At 43.5% G+C, this 21,443-nt stretch overlaps 1 protein-coding gene across 2 annotated transcripts in view; it reads right to left on the bottom strand.

Annotated features, from left to right (window-relative positions):
* Positions 1-16,847, bottom strand: part of LOC120741370 (cadherin-10-like) — a 72,870-nt gene extending 56,023 nt beyond the window's left edge. Inside the window, exons 1-2 of one of the 2 annotated variants that reach the window (XM_040044234.1) lie at positions 16,523-16,847; positions 7,698-8,034 (exon numbers count right to left, since the gene is read on the bottom strand). The gene's annotated coding sequence lies outside the window, so the exon portion shown is untranslated. The remainder of the gene's footprint in view (positions 1-7,697; positions 8,035-16,522) is intronic. The other variant, XM_040044233.1, reaches the window with a different exon arrangement.
* Positions 16,848-21,443: the final 4,596 nt, after the last annotated feature.

Genomic DNA, 21,443 nt, shown 5'->3' with positions numbered 1-21,443 from the left:
GACGCAACAACATGGTCTGTGCAAACTATAGGCACCAGCGGGAATCTGCTGGTGATCAAAGCAATTGCAAGGAGGGTTTTGGTGCAGTGCTGCATACCTCTTTGCAACCAATTTCACCAAGCAGCTGTCGGCGATGGCTTGCCAACCAGCTAGGTCACTCTCGGCCGGTGGTTGCCGGGGGCGCAGGCCTTTGTGACTTAAGCAGCAGCCTCTGATGCTGAAAATTGAGGTCTCTGGTGCCAAAACTGAACAAAGTACATTAAGCTTAACTGAAAAACTGCCAAACTGTTGTATAAATATCAAAGAGCTAAATATATGTATGCATGGTACAAAAGTGATTTTGGTATCTATAGCTAAGTTCCCGATTTGTAACAACAATAGTTACAGGTTAATCTTCCTATTTTAATTGCACTGAGACCAAATCATGGATTATTGTGGTGTGGCCACTCTGATGGACAGGCTCCTGTTTCAGCTAGCTGTCTGCTTTTCCATTAAGCATACTTGATGCAATTATTAGATACATAATACAATTTTCTCTACCAGTAATAATTATACATTCAAGAAATCCACATTGAAGTATCCTATTTGTGTTTTACTTAGAACTAAATAGCAGGTATTTATGTTTGTGCCATGCACTCATTTGGTCTATGCATTCGTCCAGATAAAAGGCAGACATAGACAATATGCATAGACTGTGGTCACTTCTGTGTGCAGAAAAACAACATGGCAGTGGCCAGAACGCCATAAACAAAACAAACAAAACCAATTAGCGATGCTGCACCATTATTATGCAGTTTAGGATTTTAACTCCAAATAAAGTTCATCTAAAGGTTCTGCTACTTCCTCTGTGTTTCTAGATCACACTTACGGTGAGTACAATGTAATTAAAACTGAGAAAACGGAGAAATTATGGTGGAGGACTACAGGCTAAACACAAGCCGTAATTAACCCTAATTTTCTGTTAAAGAAAGAAGAACCGGAGCAAAAACGTGTAACCGAAGAATAAAAATGAGTCTGCTCTTGTTCGAGCCATCTTCCTCGAACGCCCATTGCTGTAGGTGAATTTTGAAACAGAGGTCTCGTCTTTCCCTGTTTGCTTTCTCAGGGAGCACCATCGTCATAATGAAGGTGTGTAATAGAACATGACACCATAATTATATTCTCCCAGTTAAGAGGCAGTGTTTACAACAAGCACAAGGCTGCCTTTATTTTCTCCCTCCTTGCACACACACACACACTGGCTGCCTCGCCTGCCCCGTCTTCACTTCATATCATGTGCCATTTAATTGCATTAAAAAAAATGCTTGATGAAAAAATGAAAAAAGTAAATTGCTTTAAATTGCCTGTCACAGATTGTGTGGAGTCACCATAGAGCAATAAGACTTGTGCTTTGTGGTGGGTGCTGGGTAAGCAAGATTAATGTGTCTGCTGCCAATTTTAGAATGCCCCATGATTCTGCGCTCAAAGAATTGCCTGGGATAACATTTTGAATCAGAGCAATTAGTTATTAAATGCATCTATCGGGTTTATCGAACACAGGACCGTGAGGATAGAGACAGGGACAACGTGAGCTGCACAAATGCATTCATCAATACATATTGGATCTGGCCAGCTAATGGCCTTTTCTGTGAACATGGGCTGTTACAAACAGTGGGCCTGGGTGGCATTTTAGCCTAATCTAGAGTAGATTACTCCTCCTCTACTTCTCCCACCTTCTCTTCGCTTCTTGTTTTTTTTTATTTTTCCCTAACGAGGGATATGAGCGACACGGCAAAGCACCCTATCGCGCCCGTTGAGCCGAAGACTTGCACAGCAACCCAGAAAAAACCCCGGGGGTGCAATTAAAAGTGAGAGAGGAGAATGTCAGCCGAGTGGCTGAGCAAGGGAGACGGGAAGGAGGAGGAGGGTTGGGAACTGGTGCCACAGGTAACCTGGTCATGTTACAATCCACAGAGGAGGCCCTTATAAGGCTGCTAATGTGAGGAGGTGTCAGCAGCAGGTTGTTCTCTTTGGCCTCCCCGTTTCCTCGTCCTTGCTTCATCTCAGACTCGGTTTGTTAAGTCCAACTCAGAGTGGATGTCACAATCCATGTTATGCCACTCGCTGGAGAAATAGACAGACCTAAATTCCAAGCGTGAATAGGGAAACACTCGACCCAAATGTGGGAGTCTCCATTTGTCTTATTGCCCATGTGGGTTAGTGGTTCACAACCGACTTCCCTGAAGCCAATTATGAAAAAAAAAACTGAGCATCTGGGTGAACTTTTGCTCCCTTTTCCCGTTTTTGCAGCAAAATGGAAACCAAGACAGGAAAAAAAAGCAATGTCTTCACAACCCTGTCAATATATATTGATCTTTTGTTTAGCTGAGAAACTCTGTCTAGACACACTGTCACATTGTCTTGAAAATAACTTCACCCCACTCCAATCTGATGTACCGACGTGCCCACTGCCTCACAGATTAAGGCAAGGAAATTGAACACTAAAAGGAGATTTCAGACAGATGGGGGATATTACCACAAAAGAAATTATATATTTAAAAAAATCTCCACAGATTGAGGAGGCCAAAATCATCATCATAAAACGCTGCAGAATAAACAGCTGAAAATCCCCAGTCAGATCGGAATGCAAAGCTGAACTGAAATTCCTCGCTGAACGCCTGCAAAGCACCAGAGTCCTCTAGTCGAAATTAGGATTCAACCTGCAACATTGGAATAGCACCAAGATTTAGTTAAAGTTGCTCTAAGTCCCCTATCTGCTTCTAAATAGCACATTAAGTTTTCAGCAAAGATGTGTTACCAACAATTACCCCTACCGATATATTCTCAGGGAAAGGATGTTATTAGATGTTTATCCACAGACTAATACCATATATGAGGAAATATTTAGAAAGAAACGGGATGCGCTGCGTGTGAATCCGACAAATTGTAGACTATGTGATTAACCAATTTCCGGATCATACGTGTCGGGGATGTGAGGCTGTGCTTTTGAATGGACGACAGTAATCGAAACAAATTAGCTCATACTATCCCTGTCACACACACACACACACACACATGCACACACAGATAGGGGGAGACCACAACATTCATCCCAGTGCACCGCTCCAGAGCTCACTGCAAACACATTACCTTGCCTCGCTGCCCAAATGCATACCAAATAACCCATATAAATCATACAATCTGGGCCAAGTCAATGAGAGCTATTTTGCGTGTTTTTCTAGTTATTTCCACTGTGCCATCATTCAGCAGAGCGCGCATCACTCAGACGGAGGCTCTCACAACCAAAGCTGGAGTGGCCCAGTTTAAAACCCACAGAGGGCTCCTGAAGTAACCATTCCTCCAGCACACTTGATTTTATATGTCTCTTCAGTCTGGACTAAATTGTGGGTTGCCAGCTCTCCACACACTGCTTGGTCTTTCAGCTCACTCCCTATTCCTTCTTCCTGTCGTCACAAAAACAGAGATGGGCACCTTTGAACTTACAACAGTGTTTATGGCAAGTGACAGAGCAGCAGAAGAGTATCCTCTCAGTTCCTTCCCCTAGTGTGAGATGAAGTGATTCCCAAACTTTCGTTTATCCCACTGAGTCCTGTCAGATGAACCTTTTCATACTCCCCTCAGGTTCAAATCAGCTAATTTAAGTCCATTTTACTGGATTACTCTAAGCTAAGTATTTACGCTTAGTGATTAAATTCAGCTTATCCTTTAATCAGTTACACTTAGCAAGCTGTCATAACGTTTACTCATAAATACTGCCTGACTACCTCAGCCATTTGTCCACTGCTTACTTACATTTAGCAAACATGTTAGCAAACAGCTTCAACCACTTACCCATTATGTGTGTTTTACCAAACAATTTTATTCATCAATTACTTTTTTAACATTAACAATTTGAAGATGAATTTGAAGAAATTTCCACCCTGTGGGACAATTAAAGGATTATTCTATTCTGTTCTATTCTATTCTATTCTATTCTATTGTTAAGTACTGTTAACTGCTTATGATTGACAGAAGTAGCTACTTTTATGTCGTTAAAACTTGTAAACTCACCAAGAAACACTTTGTCTGCCAAACACTTATATATGATTGGAAAGCCATGTAGATGTTTGGTAAACAATCCATATAGTTCTATAGAAGATAACAGCAGTTATCGCCCCCTGGTGGCCATTAAAAATTATGTAGGTTTAAGGCAAATCTTTTTTTTACTGTCGATGCTGTTTATGAACATTTTTGACTGCAAGCCATATCTCTAGTTACTTATTTCAAACTTTTTATTTACAGCTTTACTTATATTTTTTTAACAGTTACAAAGTTTTAATTTGTATCCACATTTTTAGTTTGATCATTTTTAGCTAGATCATTTAACATTTTATTCATATTTTTAACAAACGTTTAAAATATTTGCATTGATTCTTAGCTATTACACAAAAAATGTGTATTAATACTTTTAGAAAACTTTAGAAACATTTTCATGAAAGTTGAATGGGTGACAGTGACATTTTGGCTTATTTATTTATTTATTTGTTTGCTATTTTAATAGTAATTACTGTTCTTGGATTTTTTTATATTCTATAACTCTGCAGTTTCTCTCTGAGAAGCACTTTATTTATATAGCGCTTTTTTTAAAACAAGGTCATAAAGCTTCCTCTTCTTTGTATTATTATTATTATCATCATTATTATTATTATCATTATTATCATCATTATTATTATTATTATCATTATTATCATCATTATTAAGCATACCTCTGACATAGTTTTATAAATAACCTTTTTATAAAGAGTTCAAAGCGCTTCCATACTACTGGCTGTTCAGATGTTATCTATACTTTTAGTGAGCTTCACTTATTGGCTGTTATCTAACTATACACCTGACTATTTTCTCTGTCTCTACTGCTTAGATCAAACAACTACTCTAGTTAAGCATTACTGTATTAAGGTGGCATGAGTGTGTGACAGATCTAGGTCCAAATAATTACTTTAAGCCCTGAAAAAATACGATTTCAGACTATGACATCATAAACAACAGAGACTCTCACATTTGAGCAAGCAGCTTCTGATTCCACATCCGAGAATTAATTGACTAAATGGGAGCTTAAAATCATTATCTCCCCTCGCCAGTTCTTCAGTTCTGTGCTAGGGGCTAATAAATGGAGGCCTGATTTTGCTAAATGTCCTCGTGAAAAGATTAATAATGTCTAGTACCCTGGTGGCAAACAGATGTGGTTGTCCTCTGCTCGATGGCAGAACAAATGGGCATGAGATGTCCTCGTGCATAAAGAGCAAAGAAATAATAGCTTAATGGCATTCATCCTGTGACACGTTAGCAGATGAGACAGCCTGAGTTGTTTGCTTTCCTATGTGTTCACCGGAGCACATGTTTTGTCACCAGCAGCCGTGTGGTCTAACACAGCCCTCTTCTGAAGGACTGACAATGGCAGAGGGGGGTTAGGGACGGGAGGAGGGAAGAGGCTCAATGGAGGGTCTGCCGGCTTCCTGCATTTCCCACTGTGGCCTTTGTGGTAATACACTGGTGGTTATGGGAGCCTCCGTCTCTATGCAAATCAGTGTTTGCTTCCCAAGTGTTTGCATGGCTCATGTGAAGTCAAGCGCAAGAGTCTGGCTTTTCTGTATATTTAGCCTTGCACAGTCTGGAGGCCAAAAGGCCAGAGAGCATGCATAGGTGTAGGGATAATATTCACAGTAAACCAGGCAATTAAAAGGCTGTTATTTCTGTATCAATGACATTGTTTTGCCTCCGTTATAATACTACCCTTCCAGGATATTAGATTAAGACGGAGCCATTGCTTTTAAATGATGGTACGTCTCATGAAGCAGATGCATTGATTGGGCTACACAAAGGTCAAACTCGGTGCAGTGAATTGAAAATCAGTGGAGGAGTTGTGTTCCCACGTTTGTCTCAGCCTCCCTGTTGTGACAATTACACGAAAGGGAGCGTCGTGGAAGCACATTTCCATTCAGCCGTATATTGACTGTAACAGCAGGTCAGCAGCAAGGCAGCTACAAACACAATCGTCACAAAAGCCTAAATAATACATGGAGCTAAAACAAAGACATCACCAACTTAAAATATGACCCCAATAAAAGGCTGCACAGAGAAAATGTGTTCCCCCCTTTGACTAAGAGTAATGACCTTCCCACAGAAGCCCACCATAAAAATCACACAGAGACAGTTAGGAGCACCTGTTTTTATATTATTAACAGTTGAGGCTTTACACATGTTCACAAGCTAGAGACATGCATGGCTTTTGACTCTTCGTAAATTGGACAAAATTCCTCTCAAACCGCACCCGACTAAAACCAGCGAGGCAGCCGAGTGTCAAGAAAGCCATTTGTCACGGGCAAGACTCCTGCAAGGATATCAGCCTAGCCTTGGGATAGAAAAAAGCACCACAAATGAAAACAGTATAAATTGTATGAATACCACTCAAGAATAAGCCGCAGACTTTGTGAAGGCTTCTGAATTTAAATGGCGCATATAAATACATATTTTGGTAGCAATGCTCCTTAAGAAATGAAAGGAGGGAATTTGCTGCCTTCTCCTTTTTGAACAGATCCGGCTGGTAAATAAGGGTCTTTCAATCCGACCACGTCAAAAAAGATTCAGGCATCGTCTCAGATGCAGAACAGACGGCCATGATCTCCTCTGACCTTAACTGTTACTCATGTTTATTTACCTCTGCTCGTTACCCCTGAGGGACAGCGGCCTCATCACTAAAATGAGCGCTGAGATTGCTTGCTTTTTTTGTTTTTTCTTTTCAATTCCACTCCCGGGAATGGATGACTCTAATGAACAAAGAAGCCCGATTGATCCGAGTTAGTGTTTGATTCCCCGGCGCTGCCGAGGCCCACGCTTCAATATGCTGGCCTGCCAGCAGAGCACCCCTTGAACTTTGCTGTACACACATCTTTAATCACACTCACCTTTTCCGTGGCTGGTGTGACTTCCAGCTTATTTGTAATTACCAAGCTCCTCGGGGGGGGGGGGGGGGGGGGGGTTGGCTCAACAACAGGCCCGGCCATAGGTCAATGAGAGACACTGTAGCTGGCCATATGGGTTCCGGGGCCTAGGGGCAGAGAGTGGGTGGACGGCCGGCATTGGCACCGGGAAGTTACCAGAATGGTCAGAGCAGGAGATTGAATTATTCAGAGACAGGAGACAGCCTTATCGAGCAGCGGCCACATTGCACTGACGTTTTCACCCCAGTTTCTATTTCCCATTTCACACCTGGACTATTGCCAGATAGGATATGTTCAGGCACCTCGTTTTACCCCAGATTCACAATCACCAGCCACCAGTCAAAAGAGGGTATAGTGCGTTATCTATCACCACCTTACCACCCGCAGCACCTCCTCCCTTCCCTCGTCTGTTGTCACCCAAGCAGCAACAGCATGGTGTTATTACAGATAAACAATCAATACTGCATTAACGTGTCCGCGGAGGCTAGCCGGCGTTAAACAGGCAGACGAGGAAAATAACTCAAGCCAATGTCTCGTGGACTTCAAGCATTGCTCACATATATACACGTACGGTGTATATAAAACTCAAGCTACTTTCTTTCATTATCCCCAGCCATCATTTCTTTGTGTTTGAGGTCAGTGGATACATTTCTTTTCCTTCCTCTCCTCACTGGTCACAGAATAAAACTCCACTGCATTAAAGAAGTAATACCCTACTTTATAGCAAAGGTGACCATGGATATTGGAGAGCAGGGACCCATACGATCGATTTGGAGCGAGGAATGGAAATTTTAACATGATTCCCAGCCAGGCATTTTAACTTGGGGAGTACTGGACCCTCTCTTTTGATGATTGCTTCCAATCCGACTTCCATTTCAAAATTCTGACGACGTCTTTATTTGGGGAAAGGGCAGCGAGCGAGGCGAGCCCTGGTGCCTCGCTGATGGCTGTGTGGTCCTCTTCCTCTTTGCAAAGCTTCTGTGCGGCACATTTGCATCTACATTCCCAGTGCAACTGAAAAAATGAAGGCTTTTCTTTTCTTGGTCCAGAACTTCTGTGAAAAAATGAAAACAAAGGCTTTCTTATGAGGAAGCCTTAATAGTCCCTCCCTCTCCCAGACTGGAATTAAATACTCTTCATTCCATCCTCATTCATTAAGCCCCCACGCCCACAACCTTAACACCATACGGGGCTATGAAATACTTCGCACACACAAAATAAAGGAGTTGGACTTGGCTGAATGAGTGCGGCGACTGTTTACTAATACTGCTGCTCACTCTGCTTTATTACAGAGTGCCAGGCTTTCCATTACTGCGAAGGGAGAGAGAGAAAAGGAGGAAGAAGCAGAGGAGGGAGCGGGCAGCATGGAATAAAGCGAGAGGGAAAGAGAGACTGCCAACGTCAGATTAAAAGAAGAAGAAGAAGAAGAAGAAAAAACCACGGCTCAGTTGATTTACACCTTCATTACTCTCCCCTAACTCTGCTTATTGCAAATCATGATGCTGCTTTATGAGCTGAATCCTCTATTACGACAAGGCCGGGAAGACAGTGCTTTAGTCCATAAAGCAACCGTACAGTAACCGCCACCCGGCAGCACCCGACCCACTCATCCTCCCGCCCCAGCTGCCAGGGGGAAGGGAAGCGAGGCAGAGCCCAAGTCGCTGCCGAAACTTGTTCTAGCGCGCAAATCCCGAGCTTGCTCGCTTGTCCCCTTCCTGGCCGCTTGCCCATGGACAACACACCCCGATATCTCCGAGCCAGATGCCAAGGAAGTGTGACGCAAAGCTCTGTGGCTACGTCTGGAAGGAACTCACAGCGAGTGTTTAATGTTACGTGAGCGCTGCCATATTTAAGTCAACAAACATGTAGGCCATTGGAGGCGTGTGTTTACTGCTTCCCTGCCACCAAGTGAGGAGGTGCTACTGATGCGTTTACTCGAAGAGCCTTTGGGGGATATGTGTGTATTTAGATAGAGAGCAGTATGGCTTTTTTAAAAAAAGTTTTATTTATTGAACCAAGGGGAGGTCTTCAGAGCACACTTGCTCTTTTTCTTGCTGTGATTGAATTTGTGAGTGTGTGTGTGTCAAGAAAGAGACGGCGAAGGAAGCCGGGTGCAGGACCTAAATAATCAGCAGATAGGCTGAGGCATGTAGGTGAGCGCGGGTGTCAGTGTGCTGATGTAAACAGGGCGCCTGTGCAGGAGGCACCCTGGATGGAGGTTTGTTCTGTGTATGTAACACGCTGCTCCGGCCTGGCCTGTCTGACTCCCATCTGGAACAGAGTTGACAGAAAAGTTGACAGATGCTTCACCGACGTCCATTATTTATGAGACTGAGGAGATCCACACTGCATTTCACAAGTGTCTGCTTCTGCTACTGTAGGTCGAGTTCTGACATTGTACTCCGTGTGTGTGCGTATGTGTGTGTGCGCGCACCTGCTGCCTCATGTTTGTGTGCAAAGGCTGATGAACCGGTAGCTCAAGGTATCATATCCACTTTTTTGCACATTAGCTCAAGCACACCAATGTGTGCTTGGGTACTCTTGTTTGCACATTCACTCTAGTGAACGCCAGACCTAAGTAACCACTCCACCTGCCTATGTGAGTCTAACCCTTGACCTCTGGAGTGTCACTATATCCCTGGTAGGCAGGCTCAAGCACGGAGGACCGTACACCAGCAGGCTCCGGCTCTCTTAAAACCCACTTAAAGGCTTACAGCTGGGAGGCCTGACCATCGGATTGAATTAAGGCTATGATTAATTGAATCTAGTCGTGAGTAACTTGAATGACTGATGTCTCGTAGGACCAAAGGTCCAGACACAATGCTTCAGAGTAAAGCTATATTCATTCAGTCAGTGACATCACAGCCAGCTTCAGCGTGCCTGAGGCATGGATGGTTGCCTCTAATATTATTGCTCGGAGTGCCGCTTTAAGCCCAATACCACCGGCGGTTCTGCTGCTCCTGCTCCTAACAGCGCCAATGTTAATGAGAGGCACAATATAATTAATACAAATGGAATGTTTAATGCAATTTTTCCATTTCAAAGAAATTCCCCCGGCATCTTTCCCAACAATGAATTCAACTCTGTTGCATTGTCCTCGGGCAAACAATAACCCACGTTTGGCATTGCCTCCATTAGATCAAACTCAATTATTGCAGAGCGCTTAAAGCTCTTCCAGCACAAGGCTGGACTCTAAGGCTGCTCCAGCAACGTGAAAGTCCTCCGGCAGGTCCTGGCCCATTTGTCTTTGACGGACAGCGGCGTCAAACAGTAATTGGGCGCCTGTGACACATCTGTTTGTCAGTTATTCATGTCAGAGCACAGTGTTCAGCTGCTGGGGGTCTTAAACAATGACCTTTTCTCAAAGGGGACAGGTTTCCCCCTTATGTCTGAGGGACGCTCAGGGTATTATTTAGCTTGAAACAGCAGCGTTCTGTTATTGGTGTGTCCCATGTTGCAGCAGAAAGCTCCTATTGTGTCCTTCCCCGAGGAATATACAGTCCCACGGCGGCGCACACACTTTGATTCGACAGGTAGCTTGTGCGGAGGTCTTTCTATTTCTCTCGCTCACAATGAACCATCCTAATGTTTTGAGAGGTAGGAGAACAATGGCAGAAACCTCTCTTTTTCACTCCTGAGACTGGAAGTAAATAGGACCTTTGCTGATGTGTTTGCCTGTTCATTTACAGCACCTCAGAATACAGCCTGCACATTGTACCTCTCCGGGATAAAAAAGAAGAAGAAAAAAAACAAACCTCACAAAGGCATTCTACAGGACAATAGCACAGCGAAGGAAACAGGCGCACAATGGAGTCCAGATATCATTCACAACATAGACAGGAGACCATTATCCACAGAAGGAGGGGCCCATGTGAAGGTGACAGGTTTGGGAGACAGAGGAATTGTGCGCTCAGTGCTGCCACCAAGACAACAGCATCCCTGAAGCCTAACCTATAAGGACAGGTTTTACTGCGCCAATGCCCGCTGGGTTGAGGTGTTACACGTCATCTGCAATAACCTGGATCATTACTCCTGGAGGCTGTTAAAGGGGAAAATCACATCATTCTGCTTTCGCCGCTGCCAAGAAAAATTGACACGCTAAAAGTCATACAAAGACACACCTCAATATGCACACGCACGCACGAAGGCCCACAAACAACCTCAGCATCGCCCTCTCTCGCAAACAGACACATACGCGTAATTACGCAGCCGCGATCTATCACGTACTGTCAGTGGTGTCTGGGGGGTTAACATACCAAGGCATCCCAACAGCGTCCCACCAGCCAGCGTTGCCTGAAGCTGACAGCTCTCGCTGCTGCTGCCTTGCAGGGGTAAAGTAAGCATCATTATTGCCTTCTCTCACCATACCTCTCTGCACTTCCCTCTTTTACAACTCTCCCTTATTTCATCCACCACTCGACCCTTTCCCTTCACTGCCTTCTCTGTCTTCATTGTACTCCAGTCAGGCGCTAATGCTCCTTGTCCTGTGGCTGGACTCTCTGATCTCCTATTACCCTCTCGTCATCCAACAGTCAATATTACCAACTCCCACCCCCCCAAACCCACCCACCTCCTGACCAATCCTCCCCTCTTCCTCCCTTTGCTTTCACAAAAGTCTCAAAAGTCAGACAGACAATTTTGCCCCTCTCCACCCACCCCTTCCACCCCTCCAAGCTCGTCTTCCATACACTTATTAACTAGCTGTCATGTTCAGCAGCCTTCCCCCAGACAGTGTTTAGCGTTCCTCAGTCCTCTTACTGCAGTCAGAGTTAAGCCTCTGGGCTTTGCACAGACAGGAATCCAACTAGAAGGGAAAGGCAGGACCTGCGGACACGATCTGTCTACTGCACTCACTCGCACTCTCGCTCCTGAGCCAGGTACCTCAAAGGCAGCGCAGAAACACACACATCATACGAGACGTTACCTACACGATGGCTTTTCTTAAATTAAATACAGGCAAAGGAGCTAGATTACAGAATCTAAGAATTCATCCAGGGATGGAACAATTACTTGTGATTAACCAAGTTTTCTTAAATGACGCAGGATCCTCTCAAGATATAGTTTTGACAAAATAGCACTCATTTTGGGGTTTAAATTTGTGGGCGAATTTTCACCTCTCTAGGAAGCTACATTTTCACCTCTGTCACTTAATCTGTATGTCAGCGTGGTGTCTGAAACACCCACGAACAAATTTCCATGAAATTTGCCAGAGAGATCAGCCTCAAGCCTGAGAAGGGTTGATTAGATTTTGATAGTGATCTGGATCTGTGATTTCCACTATTAGATGATTATTGTTTTCCACCCCCACCCACCCACATACTGGATATAGAGATTTAATTCAAAATCCAATCCGCAGTCTAACGGTATGCTCGCTGGGTCAAAAAATCGATTTCACCTCGAATTTAAGAACCAAGGAATGTTCAGTGTCCTTGAAGGTGGGCTCCATCCAGTTTCTGCTCATATTTTCGATGACATCCAGGAAAGAATTCAACTCCTGGGCTCGACTCATTGTGTGGTACCTACAATAGTGGATTTGTCATCTGCCCCGTCGTTCTCCACCCTCCCCATCCCAGGGCAAATGGTGTAAGAAATGAGACGTGGCTGGTGGATAGACTTTCATGCCCCTGCTTTACCAGTGTCATTTCCGCAACTCTGAAATTGTGCCATGGTCTACGGGGCTTTGTTGTAAATCACTATCTCCCACTGTCAGACTGCAGTCTGCTGCACACTGTGGATGCCGGGCTTTCTGCTGCCTCCTGGGTGACTAATATATCTTGTTAAATTGTGCTGAGAAGCGTGCGGAGAACTGTACACCTTCGCTCTTTGTACTGTGTTTGTTTGCTAGCATTTGTGCTTGTGTGTGTGTGTGTGTGCGCGCGCCTCTTTCCATATGTGTGTGAGCCTGCGCCTGTGCATCTGTGTCTACATTTCGTGGCTGAACAGGAAGGTGAGGATGTTACTTTTGCAAATACGTTCGCTAAACTCCACAAGTCTGTCAGGCTTTGTTGGTAATTCAGTTAGATTGCCATTCGGTTAGCTCAACCACCACATAGTGTCGGAGCTGTGAAGCTATCTCTCAGCCACTTCATAATTAGAAAAGCTGTGGAGCCAAGCCACAGTTTGAGGGGGAAGAGGGACCAAAAAAAAGGAAAAAAAATGAAAAAACTGTTGGCAGACTGCGTTATTCAACATTGGCAGTGATTTACTGCGTCTCCCACCCCAAAGACACGAATCTAAGTGATTTCATAGTCACATCCGTCCTACTGTGCCATACTGTAAAAAGCTGCACTCGTCTTTTATCACAAGTTCATGCGCTCTTTACTATCAGCTTCATCCAGCAATGTGCATTACATCACACACACACACACATACCACATCTCTGTCCAACCACTTTGAAAACAGATTTAGGAGTATATTTCTGTGTAATTGGTGTTCTCCTACACGAAGCAGGAAGTGATAATTAGTCATTGTTAAGTGAGGTATAAATTGTCAGATCTGTGTGGATTTATCTTCTCAGCACACAGAGTGGAGAATAGGCCTTTTTCGGAGGGATTTATACAGACTCTATAGGGATGTTCAACCCTCCTGGCCATCGTCCAGCTCGCAAATCCCTTCTGCTGAAACCTGTCGAGAAGCAGCCTTCGCGTGGCTTAACTGTATCCCATCTAATTCTTGTGTCTTTTTTAGTCATAGCAAATTCACTCTGAGACTCAGGTTGACCTTCAGAGGCAAGGTGAGGGCGGACCCTGACAATACGAATCTAATAACCAGAAGTAGACGTCACAAATTCCTGCCTTCTCTGTGAGTCTGTGGGTGAGAAACACGCGTCTCGCCTTATTTTGGTTTCCATGCAATTACGGATCTGACGGCTCCATAAATAGGCGTCTCTGAAGGGAATCTGTCTCATTAGTAAAGGAGCAAGTTAAGAAGTCACCATTGTGGCAGCAGAAAATTTGCTCTAATGGTCACAAGAAGCCTGGAGAAATAAAAGACAGCGTCACGTATTTAGTGGAAGGGGGGGGGGAACTTCAGATTTGAAAGGAAGAGAAAAAGAGAAGAAAAACAGAGAGACCTAGTTGGCTGGCACTGAAAGAAGCAACTCCAGATAAATATTTGGCACAAGAAAATCTTAGGAGGAATCCCGGAGCACTCGCAGAACAAACAACGTCATGATTTATTATCACATCATACAGACCGTGACTAATGCACTCAAACAATCAAGGTGCATCTACTGAACTACAATGCCCAGGGGTGCTCTCTGCCTCTGACTTCAAACATTTGTAAGCGAGGCACACACACACAGACGGACACACACACACACATTAGAGCCACTCGCCGTGCGCGCAGGCTCAACAAATGCCCACAAGTATCCAAACACGCTCACAGGAGAGGAAAAGAGGGCAGCAGAGATCACCATAGGGGATCGAAGGGTGCTTCAGCACAGACCGCTGGGATGTGATTTTATTAGCTCCAGATGCCACTGCAGAGAGGGCTAGAACCGTTCAATATTACGAGCAGGACACATCAAAATGATGCTGCCCATCTGGAGCACAAATAATGTAATCAGCTCGGGTCACCGGTCATCGTCGTCTGGCCATCGGGTAAACCCACCATCCGGTGACGTCAGCGCTCACAGGGACAGACAGGAGCCGGCCGGCAGAGTGAGACTGGAGCTTTTTGGAATAGCCCCTGAGCTGCTGCACATGCCCCACAGAGGAGAGATATATGTGGGAGAAGAGGGAGATGAAATGTGAGGGGCTGTCTATTGTAATCTGAGCTCTGCTTTAGAAAATGCTGATGGCTGGAATATGTCTATCCTCCCTCCGCCTGTCAAACCAGTTCAGCAATATCGCTTAAAAATGTCTTCATGTGAAGCTCCAGCGCAGCCGGCACGATAAACACATACATGATGTACTGTATGATCTCCACACACATGCACACATACAGACTCTGTTTGCAGAGCCTTTAAATATTCAGTACCTGCCATGTTTTCTGTTTGACTTTGATCAGCCACAGATTCGACTCTGTCCCTTTCATCTCAAAACTTCAAACCAGCAAATGAAAAACCTGGACCACAGAAGCTATTCTGGCTAAGACAATCTCCTTTCACCACGCTGCTTTGTGCCATATAGAAACAGGTGGGAAGTTGTTCCTGTAAAAAGGCAAGCAGCGAAGTTAACCCACTATTTTCAGATGTAAAGCTTTTTTCTTTCTTTTTCTCCCTTATCTTCGGATAAGAGGAGCTCTTGTTTGTAATTTTAAAAGCATGTGTGAAGAGGCGTGCTTATTGCAGAATATTCCCCGGGTAGTTTGACAACTCCCCCAAACAACTTCTTGGCTGCCTTCAGGCATATTACCTCAGGCTTACTTTAAGCCAGAGCAATAACTAACATGGAGCAATCTGCAGACAAACAGGAAAGGATGGCGAAACTTTTCCAAGCACAGAATTCAATTTTCAGGATTGTGCAGGGGCTACTGGATTCACCACACCTCTACCCCATCACCCTGTCGATACCTGCAAGTTTGGAGTAAAACAGCCAAGTTAATCCCTTTATAGCCTGCCTGCATTATTCAGCGAATCCATTAAATATTTAAAGCCACATCACTGATATCATCTTGTTGTCAATAACGCTGGAGGACATGTTGTTTTTAGAAAACTTGAGTCAACTCCAGGAGTGCCCTCCCCCAGAAAGAGGAAAAGAAAGCAAGGCCTTTGAGCTGATCTCTAACAGCAGAGCAAAAAAAAAAAGAAAAGAAGAGGCAGCAGAGCATCACAGTGCGACTGCAGGCGGCCGCAGATAGACAGTCATCCGCCTTTATCAGAGCATGCTGTCCCACCTGCATCGATTCGCATCCCGTGGATTTGCCACTGGCTTCAGCGCGATCATCGGTGGAGAGGGGCGGAAAAAAAGGGAATCTTCACAGATAGATTCACGCGAGCGTCGGGGTGGGGGGTTGGGTTGGGGTGAAGTTTCATACGCGACAGAATAAAAGGCAAAGGTGCGTTGAGAGCCCAGGCCTGCATGATCGCATCACAGGGCAAAAAAGAAGGGAAAATGCGTCGCAGAGGACCTCTGTACCGGGAGGAGCACGCTTCCTTTCTACATCCACAAAAATGAATGAGAATTGCGCACAGAGCCCTTTCACGAAACAGAAAAGTTAAAGAACCCACTGGCCACAGATTGACCCCCGATATAAGTTGAATGAGCAGGCTCTGGACGTGCATACAAATAACTTCGATTCAAACTCATTTCCAATTCAAAGCCCGAAGTTACCCCACTAATTAGTCTCCTCCAAATATGGATTTTCTTTCTCTCTTTCTTTTTTTTGCCCCACTTGCGATTTCATTACAATCCATACAAGAGGAAACCGTCTTATAAAGGCGACACGACTAATTCGCTTTGGTCATTTTCCAATATAAATTAACCCCGACTCGGACAATACAGCGCGCCGCAAAGACGAGAAGTAACTGTTCGAGCGGCGAATCGGGCACAAATGAGACAATTTCCCACCGGCGGAGAGAAGTTGCAAGCAAAGCTCACCTGATAATGAAGTTTATTCTAGGGAGGAAATGTTCCCGGGGTGTTGAAGGCGCACGTCGGAGCCAAGTGTGTATCCGTTCGCTGCAGCTTTTTTGTTGCCCGTTGTTCCACCTCAACTGCGCGTCTCAGTCGCGCTGCATCACTTCTCGCTGTGGATGTCAGGGAGGCTGAGAGGCTGAGGGGACTCAACCCTCCCATTGGCTGCCATTCACAAGTCCCCAGCAGAAAGGGAGAAGGGGAGGAAAGAAAGAAAGAACGAACGAAAGAAAGAAAGAAAAAAACAGTGCCACACTCCGACAAAAAACTAAACAAAAGGAAGATGGCAGAAAGGGGGAGATTACGAGCTCCGGTGGGGCGAGCGCGTTCAAGTTTATTAATAAGCTTGATGTTTTATTTGTGCATCTGCATAATCCCCGTGATTAACAGCTGCAAAGTCATAGGTTGACTGCGGGTTGGGAGTCAATCAATAAATCTTTATATTTGCGAAAGCATCCAGTTAGGCTCGCTGCTTCCTTTAAAACCGTGTAAACCACAGATCACGGCTTATTACAATAGCTAATTAAATGTGAGTAACTGTGTGAACTCAAGTGTCATGCCAGGGCAAATTAGCATGTGTCTTAATATGTCCCTATTAAGCCTACAGCTACTATGCTTATGATAAATTCAATAATATGCATGTATTTTCTTTTGTGCGTCCAACAGAGCTGCAAATGTAAATGTACTTAAAGTATGGCTATGAATCAACTCTATGAACTGAATAATGCTGCTGCAACAATCACCATACACTTACTATTAAGGCACTTCTGTTAATAGCAGCCTGACTTTACTGCTTCTATTACATCCTGCTGTTTCTACCACTAATACCTCACGATTAAATGCTACCGCAGGACTATCCTTATTATTATTATTATTAGTCGAGGCTTCTAATATTAAAACCTCAATCTAATACAGCATCCCTGCTATGAACCCTACCTTTATAAAGGTTATTATTTTCATTTTTTGACACTTCAACTCAGTGGTCATTTCAGAGTCTGTAATCCAGTTTAAAACACTATGACCTCCCCAAATGTCAGCTATAGCGATATTTGGGAGGAGGGGGAAATATATCAGCCTGTAACTAAACTTTCTCAGAGTAACTGTTTCGCTGGTGGGCACAAACATTGCGAGAGCCTCTCCTACCTTGAAAAGAAAACTTAATCTGTGTGGTCCGCTGATCTGCTGCTAATCATGTCAGACTTATATTTGGGGAGGTTTATGTGTTCAACCGGCCAAGACACGATTTTAGCATTTCTAAATATATCTCAATTAAGAGCACAATCAAGTGGGAAGTGCTCAATCATAAGAGCACTACTGCAAATAGAAAAATGGGCTAAACTGAGCTTTTGCAGCTCAATAGATGCTTTAAAAAATAAATTTCGCTTGACAAAACAACTTTGCAGGATGTACAGTTTTCCATTAAGGCGTTTTTTGTAAGGCCACTTCACTACAAAAAATAAATTACAGAAATAAATAAATACATTTATTAAATCACATGTATATTTTCCCCTGGTCTGCGGTGCTATTTATTGATTTAGACTGTTTTGGCGTGAGTTGCCCAATTTTGAAGATTTCCGCTGCTAGGGATGTCGGCCTTCTCTTGAATATAATGGAAGTAAATGGCACTCACCTTGTGGCGCTCAAATCGTCACAAAAATACATTTTAAAAAATCATGACCCTTTTACTCCAAAATATCCACAAACCTTGCAGTAAGCGGTTTCATTTAGGAAGTATTTTCTTTCTACCAACACCCTTCAATCTTATCACTCCGCAGCAGGGAGCATACCTCTGCTCGTGATGAGTGGCTCGTGCTCAGGAGAGCGTGACAGGATGTAAATATTAATGGCGCCCCGCTTGGCTAAGCTGAAACATTGGCTAGCTTCACTTCTTTTGGTTGTCTAGCGTAAGATACAACAGAGATAAAATGAGATATTTTTATACCTAAAACAAAAAAAAAAAAGTGGCTGTAATGGTGGCGATGGTTGTGGTGGGTATCCTGTATGACAGCAGCCAAAATATTAAGCACGGCCTATAACAAAATAGCAAAAAAGAAGAGCCATAAAAAAGCACAATAGGTTCAACAGGTTTAAAAAGACACACAAAGAAGGGGCACAATTTAATATACTTAAAATGAGCTCGATAAATACAAATCTGAATAAAATATTAGAACATGTGTAGAGCTGAATATAACACAATGAGCAGCTCAGTAAGGAAAAACACACAAACACAAACAAATCTGGGAATCACATATGAAAAATCTAAATGGGTAACCAAATCTACAAACCAGATTAACTGACCCTTGTTTTTTGGTGACTATAGTACACTTATTTGTCCTATTGTGATTACATATAGTACATAAGGACACTTGTTATAACACATGTGGCATATAAAGTCAGTCAAATCGAACCCCATCAGAACCTATTGCCTATTTTGTACAATAACTTTAGTCTACTTGAAGAATCCATGCAAAATGTAACTTTCACGCTTTTAAAATTTCCAAGTTACAGACCCTCAAAGTGAATCAAAGAATTGTGTGCTTTTATTTATCCACTGTTTTTGAGCTCTCATAACTTCTTAAATACAGGAGACAAGCATGGAAATTTTTCAGGGTTGAAAAACACAAGCGATCTCTTACAAAATGCAACCAAATCCTTTTTATAACCACCCCAAGAGTCACAGTCATGGACTATATCAAAGCTTCAGTGGAAAGATTGCACAAGTTTACTAGGATATAGAGTAGTAGAAATAAGTTTCTAGTATTTCATTGGAGAAAACTTCAAAAAATGCAGAAAAGTTCAGTGAAGTTTTATGGGTGTAAAGTAGGTCCTTGTTCTAGCCAGTGAATGGTTTCCTTGTGTAACACCTGATTCATCTGCTAGCTGTAATTTCTTCTTTGTAAAAACACTTCTAGACAATATTTTTTTTAACTCTCTCTAAATGTTACATTTAGGATTTTAAGTCAGCTGATTCTGATTTAGTTTTAATATAGAGTGTGTAAAAGATGAATGTAGCTATACCATGATGTCACCCACAGGAGGTCCCATTATGAAGCCGCTGTGTAGTATTCTCACCATCTTAGTATTGAGCAAGGGGTACATCTGGCTAAAAACAACAACACACGGCCATTTTGTCTGGCCCTTAGAGTCAATAAAATAACAAAATAATTGTCTTGTACAGTATGAAACCCAAAAACCCACCAGGAAGGTGTTTACAGAGTTAAAAGCAAAGAGCTGTTTTCCTATAGACTTCAATGGGACTGGAAGCCTTATTGTAGCCACAGATATCGCCCCCTGCAGGCTCAAATCTTCAGGCTCAGAAGCATTCATCTGTTTTATACGGTGGCCCTGAGAGGCCAAACGGACTGCAACTTCAGAAAACACTTGCAAAAAGAAAAATGCAGCAAAAAGAAAAACGCTGCAAAAAGAAAGACGCTGCACTGCAACTTCAAGAAAAACGCTGCACTGCAAAAAGAAAAACGCTGCAAAAAGAAAGACGCTGCACTGCAACTTCAAGAAAAACGCTGCACTGCAAAAAGAAAAATGCTGCAAAAAGAAAAGCGCTGCAAAAGCACACAAAGCACAACGGAAATAGGAAAAAAGACAACGGAAATGTTCCTGGGGAGACAATAACCCGACGGACCAGTTGCACGAACCAAAACAAGCTGTCTTTTTTTTTTTTTTTTTACCAAAACAAGCTGTCTGTCACTACCCGATCCGTACCGGAAACCCGATCGGTCACCCGCATGCGCAGGGGTTTTCTTCTTCCTCTGTTCGTTTAATGGCAGTTTACTCCCCAGTGTACGAGGATACCGCCACCTGCTGACTGAGCTAGTGAACCCTATTGTAAACTGAATTAGCGTCATCACAAACGTGTGTTACATTTGATTTAGTGATAATCGAGTTGTGTTTATGCTTGTCTGTGTGGAGAGGATTGTTGGAATAGTGATGATGATGTCCGCTATCACTGTCAATTGCCAGTAAACACTTCATCTGGCTGATGAACCTTCACGTGACATATTATAAAGTCTGTATTATTAACTCTGTCATTAGGCACCATTCTTCTTATTTGACGGTGCTGTTGTTCAATCGGGGAACGCTCTCTGTTGAGGAGAAAAGAAAAACTTTGTTGCGGTTACGGATTATCCATTGTTTAAATGTCCCGGTAGTCAAAAAGGCTGTTGAGAAATGCTAGGAGCTAAATGGGTGCTAACCGTGTCATTCAAATATATTGAATGTCGCAATGTTGGCAAAGAGAGGAAGTGACGTAAGATTTGCGCATGCGGGGTACCGTGCAACTGGTCCGTCGGGTTATTGTCTCCCCAGGAACATTTCCGTTGTCTTTTTTCCTATTTCCGTTGTGCTTTGTGTGCTTTTGCAGCGCTTTTCTTTTTGCAGCGTTTTTCTTTTTGCAGTGCAGCGTTTTTCTTGAAGTTGCAGTGCAGCGTCTTTCTTTTTGTAGCATTTTTCTTTTTGAAGTGCAGTGTTTTTCTTGAAGTTGCAGTGCAGCGTCTTTCTTTTTGCAGTGTTTTCCTTTTTGCAGCATTTTTCTTTTTGCAAGTGTTTTCTGAAGTTGCAGTCCGTTTGGCCTCTCAGGGCCACCGTAGGTTTTACTGTCTACTGAGGTTTCTCATGTGACGCCATAGACACACTGCTCGAGAGTTCACTATCATATTGGACATGTTACAGTCACTGGTGGCTATGAAAAAACTGCATTCCCTGCTGGCTGGCAGTGGTTCCAGGAGGTTTCTGGCTCTCACTGGATGGAATCAGTTGCAAAGAAGCTGCTGCTGCTGATTGCTTTGGTTGCTAGTGGACTTTCAAGGTTGGCTGCAGTTTTTTATGTTTCTCAGCAAAACATGTGCTAACTACTTACCTGCTAGTGACG

Source organism: Simochromis diagramma, unplaced genomic scaffold, assembly GCF_900408965.1.
Source record: "Simochromis diagramma unplaced genomic scaffold, fSimDia1.1 OVJJ01000602.1, whole genome shotgun sequence".
Taxonomy (NCBI): Eukaryota; Metazoa; Chordata; class Actinopteri; order Cichliformes; family Cichlidae; genus Simochromis; species Simochromis diagramma.
Note: the sequence above shows the minus strand (reverse complement) of the source record. Positions and strands in the feature narration are given on the sequence as shown.